Here is a 6,000-nt window from a genome sequence, read left to right as displayed (position 1 = left end):
AATGGAGGAAAAGAACAAGGAAATGATTCATTCAAAAGTTAGTTACCTTTGTTCTTAACGTACTTTACTTAAATGTAGCAGCAAATATACAGATATATATATAATTTATAAATATATAGCAAATATATTTTACATATATAATATATATTATTATATTATATATAATATAATATGATTATATATTATGGCAAATATGTATTTATACATATATTTGGAATATTTGGAATATTGTCAGACCTAACAATTCCTAATAATTGAAGAGTTGGGCTCTTATAAGCCATCTAGGTTTAACTGGGTCTTGGTGGGGGTCCATGTAACGTGTTGCGTAAACAGTTAGGTGTGTTTTCTGGACTTGGGATGGGGTAAGGACTGGTCAGGGTGCAATGATAAGGGCATAGGAATGGAGATTCTTAAAGGGGCAGAATCATTCTTCTGCAGTCTTACTACAAAACACAACTTCTCTAATAAAAGGGTGGTAGGAGAGTGGAAAAGTATTCTGGACACTAAGAGTCATCCTTTCAGATTCCAACTCCAGTAGGTTGGATTATATGCCTTTTTCCTTTTAGGTCATTTTATATACCTTGGTCTGGCATTTTCCACACTGTTGTCTATTTTGGTATATTTATCTTTCTCATTAGTCTAGAAGTCACCAAGGGCAGAGGCCTCAAGAAGGCCTATCTTTGTTCACCATATGCCTGGCCCAAAGTAGAGCACTCACAGATAATTTTTGAGTGAATGAATTACTACAATTTTCTTCTATCTAGCTCGTGGTCTGCTTCAGGAAGGGGTTTTCTATTTATGTCATCATGTTGGCTGTGTTCGGTAGGTCAGAGGGGAAGCAGGATGGCTTTTGGAGTCCAATAGTTCTGTTCTTCCTGACTTTGGCACTCGGGCAACTCATGTAACTTCCCTGGGCATCATTTTCACAGAGGAATAAAAATGTCATCTTCGTGAAGCTGAGAAGGAAAACTGAGATAATGTATATGCTGCCTAGTAAGAAAATAACAACAGCAATAGCAGTACAAATTATTGAATGTTTACTGTGCACTACTCATTGCTGTTACCACTGTCTCTGTGTTAATTCATTTAATCCTCATAACGACACCTTCAGGTAATATCTGCCATTATCTCCATTTGACAGATAAGGAAACTGAGACCCTAAGATGTCCAGTAACTTGCCAAAAATTTATACACAGTTTATACGGGACAGAACTGAGGCTTTAGTTGCCAGCCAGCCTGACTGGCTCCAGACATCAAATTTTCTTTTATGATATCAAAATGTTTTAATCTCAGGCAATAGGGAATACTCCCAGGGCCCATAATAGAATGACACATATTGCCCTACTGCCTCCCCTCTTGACATGTTTATGTCTCACCATTGTGGTGCCTCCATCCTCTATCTGATCTGTAGTCCCCTCGCCCCAGATCATATTTCAGAAGTCAGATTTCCCTCCCTGCACTGAAACCTCAACATTCACTGTGCTTTCCACTTAGGATCTGTGGATTCTTATAATAACCAATTCTTAAATTACACCTGGCATAATATTTTCTTAATGAAAGCAGGTTTAGTTATTAACTATTGCTTTCCAAAGAAGAATTTTTTTGTTTGACTTAAATATTTGCAGTAAAATAATGATAAAAGAGAATGATGGTAAATGATTGAGGCCAGGCATTGAAAACAAATAGAAAATTCAGAATATGTAAAAAAATATGTATACTAATAGATAAAACCACAAGGGTCACACAATTGTTATGATTGAGCTTCAAAAATATATCTCTCTACATTTACCTACTTACATATCTACCTACCTACCTACCTACCTACCTACCTACCTATCTACCTACCTATCTTTCAGCTTCCTGGCAGCCAAAGTGAAAAAGAATGCATGGACTACAACAAAAAAACTACCAGTTCAGAAGGGGAAATAATAGAATCTGAGTAGATCCTCTGGTGAGTGGGATTTTATATATGGGATGGAACAAGGATAGAAGAAATAGGCACTGTCTTCAACAATAGTGCTAGATCAAAAGCATTGATTCTAGTGCTTCACATGACCCTTTGAGAAACACCAAAGGATGTGAGGAATACCAACATATAATCAGAGAAGCCAATTCTGTTGTAAATATCAAGGACGCTGGCCAGTCCATCTTTGCTTCAAAGTAGAAACAAAAAAAATGCCTTAGTCTTTATTTCCTTTTCTCCTGGGTAACTCTCCTTTGTTACTTCACTCCTGTTGATATATTATTTTGAGATGGAGAAGAGGACCTAATGCTCTCTTTGTCCTCATGGTTGAACCATTCGTTCTGCAATAATGCCCCGATTTGGATAATATAATCATCCAGAAGTGCTCTGAAATGAAATTATAGGACTGGCCTGGATTGGAGTTTCTCAGAAGAAGTGGGTCTGTACTGAAAATTACTTACTGCCCTTTGCAAAGGTGGCAGTTAAATAACTCAACAAGAGGTCCCTCAGAGAAAATCAATACACACCAAATTGCAAAAATGTGGATGCAATTTGTGGGGAAAGTGGATTTGATGGGAGTCTGCGTTGGCTGCCAGCATGGAGTCATTCTCAAGGTGGAGGAAAGCACGTTACAGTACTCCATTCCAAATGCTGAGCTGGTCTGCTCCTTGCCCTGCAGACTCCATCTCCCCAGTGCTTCAGAAAACCTGACCTGTCAGCTCAACCCCACTCCAGGCTATGGGACCAATTGTGCCTTGAGGTACATGCCTGACATGGCTTCAGCCGTATTTGACCATGGGCATCAAAAGCCTTGGCTTGTCATGGAGAGCTCACCCTGTGTGCCAGTCCAGGTAGTGGGATTTTTCCTTGTGCTTCATCTTTCCTGGGGTCTTTGTTCTAAGAATGGGAATCCTGTTGTGTTCCTCATTTCCAGAGTCTCTGGCTTGGTAACCTGCCTACCAGTCTCTAGGAAAAGGCTCTGTTTGCCCTTGCTGTCCTAGTGCCATCTGTTAAAGGAAGTAGACTTTGAAAAATGCAAATGGGATACCTTGACTCCTTTCCTAAAACTTCCCATAGGCTCCTCTTTGGATTTAGAGAATACATTGATCTGTTAGGCTTTGTGTGAGCCAGGTCCTCCCTGTGCTCCAAACTGACATAAACACTCTCTGTTTATACAGTCTTTTCAATTTCTCCAGTAATCTAAGACCCTGTCACAGGGATTTGCATCACCTGTATTCTCTGCCTGGAACGCTGTTCTCACGCTAATGCCCAGCTAGCTTCTTTAAGTCCTTCAGCTGAAGGACACCTGCTAAGCAAAACCTTTCCTGCCACTCTTTCTAATGTAGCACTCCTCCCCCGTTATTTCTCTCATTGCATTAACTTCCCAGCTTCAAGCTATAGTAACAATATTTATTTATTTGTGTCATGTTTACTGTCTGAATCCTCTAATATAAATGACATGAGGACATATCTACTTTATTTACAGCTATATTCCAAGTGACTAGCATTGTATTGAGGTCACTTGAAAAACAAATATTTGTGAATTGCATAAATGAATCATGAACCAATGAATGATCTAGACCCCTGGTTTCCTCAAGTTACCATTGAAAAACCTCTTGTCTTAATGAGGTTCTACTATCAGATATTGCTGGACATTCTTGATGATGATGTTTAACCATAATGCTACTCGTTGTCTACATAGTGTTTTTTCAAGCTTTGTGGGGTATTGTAGAGCCCTTCTATTAATTTTAAATGAAATCTTGTGATGAAATCTAAAAGAGAAAACTGATAAAAAAATAAGTCTGCTTTACTTGACTTAGAAGTGAGAAGATTCAAGCTTAGCCTGGTTCCCCTTAGATACTTCTGAAAAATGTGGAGCCCTCCATAGCATGGCGACCTGTGGTCAAGGAGTTGCTTCAATAGCTCTTGGTCTGCCTTCTAGACTGACTTCCCTTTGTAAACAACTGGGTCTTATCCACCTTTGATCACCAAGCACCAAGTCCACTCAAGACTGTGGGCTTAATTCAATCTCTCCTGCCCATCCCAGCACTGCAATTTTAATCGTCCCATATCTTGTTACACCACAGAACACATCACCAAGACCCTGGACTGGAACAGTTGGTCTCCGAACTTGATGTGAGCCAGTGACAAATCCCTCAACCAATACATAACAAACTTTGTTAGTCTACTAGTGCCAAGAAATCAGGGCAGATTTCTGTAAAGGGATTCTAACAGATGGGGTAATTTGAATCCATTTTATTATTGTCTTAAAAATGTATCTAATGCACCCCCAGTGAGGCTTCAAAAGACCCTGACAAAAATCTGAAGTTGAAATTAAACCAAAAAGGCATATGCTTACCAGATTTCCAGTGTCAGTAGTCTTCCCTAATTACTGCTCTGGTTCCCAACAAAAAGAAGCCCACATAGTCACCCTGCCCTGAGGCATGTCTCAATAAACCAATAAACCTAATACCAAATCCTGGAGTCCCTAGAGCTCTGATCTCCCAAAAAATAATAACAACACTAGTAAAAACGACAACAACAATGATAATGATGATGTGAATTTGAAGCCCTTTACATTTATTTTTAATACCTGGTGGTACGTTCAAGAAACAGAAAACCCACACCACCAGAATGCATGAGCAGAACCACTGACTACAGTTGAAGAGACCCAAGGGTCTTAGGTGTCCTACATGACCTCCTCTTCCAGGGTAGAGCCCTGCCTCCCTCCCTAGCCTCATTTCCTGCACTGCCTGCATCTCCCTTTCTATTCCCCTCTAGCCTTCATCAGATTGTTCTATCCCTCCCATCGTTTCCATTGTCTGGAATACAGACACCCAGACCTAGCCTCAGAGCAGTGCCTCTGCCATGTAGGTCTGGTGCTGGGTGTTGGGAATGCAGAAAACAACTACACATAGCACTGCCTTTGGCAAGTGGACAGGGTCTGGAGCACTGTGTGGAGCACTGTGTGTCAAATACACAGCAGATTTCAAAGACCTAGTATGAAAATTAAAAAAATAAAAAAGAATGTAAAATAGCTAAGCAATATTTTTTTCTTTGATCCTATGGTGAAATGATATTTTGTATATATTGTGTTAAAGAAAATACATTATTAAAATTCACTTATTTCTTTCAAGCTTTAAACTGGCTACCATAGAATGTAGAATTTCACATATGGCTCACATTATATTTCTGGACAGGGGTGATTTAGCAGACTGAGTGTCAGAGTGATACCTGGTCAGTTGAACCATCTTAGGAGATTTTCCAAAAGAGAGACTCCAGGTTTCCGTTCTCTTGCAATTTTGATTTAGCAGGTCCTTATGGGGTCCTAGAATCTATTTTTATGATGTTCTCTGGGTTATTCAGGGGCTATGATCATCCCAGTTTGAGACAGGTGTCCCCACATTACCCTGGGCTTTCCTCTATTACAGTGATGCCCAACCCTCACTGTATACTAGAATTGCCTGGGGAGATTTAAAAAAAAATTAACTTCCATCTTCAAGAATTGATTTCAGTTGGTCTGGGTAGAGCCCAGGCATTTCCATTTTCTAAAAAAGTCTCCCAGATGATTCTCAAGCACAGAGAGGATAGAAATCATTGCTCTGCCCCTACACTGGACACATGTACTTCTTGTGGTGTACAAGGTACTTCTTGATCTCCTTCATTAGACTGTGAGCTCCCTGAAGCCACCTTCCTTTGTCACCATAGATCTTATATCCTGAGGCTTATAGGACTAGCCTCAGGAACATGGCTGTGTGAAGGGATTTCACTTCATCCTGTATGACTGGACATTTTGGCAATGGCTTTTCTGTCCTGGCTTGGCTCCTGTTTCTGCCTCTGGCTTTTATGCTGTTTATTCTTTGGCCCTGTGTATTTCTGAGCAGCTGGCATTCTCTGCTTCCTGCCTTCCTGGAGTGTTGGTTGGCAGTGAGGAGGGGGTTTTCTCAGTCCCCCATGCCTTCACCATCCTCTCAACCCCACTTTGGTTCTGGAGGATGAAAATATGCAAGCTGAAGAAATGAGCTGGTGGAGATGAA

General features: G+C 40.3%; 1 pseudogene; it reads left to right on the top strand.

Annotated features, from left to right (window-relative positions):
* Positions 1-2,502: 2,502 nt before the first annotated feature.
* LOC121500931 overlaps positions 2,503-6,000 on the top strand; it is a 105,164-nt pseudogene continuing 101,666 nt past the window's right edge.

Source organism: Vulpes lagopus, chromosome 10 (assembly GCF_018345385.1).
Source record: "Vulpes lagopus strain Blue_001 chromosome 10, ASM1834538v1, whole genome shotgun sequence".
NCBI lineage: Eukaryota > Metazoa > Chordata > Mammalia > Carnivora > Canidae > Vulpes > Vulpes lagopus.
The sequence above is the reverse complement of the archived record's forward strand: the minus strand, read 5'-3'. Positions and strand labels throughout refer to the sequence as shown.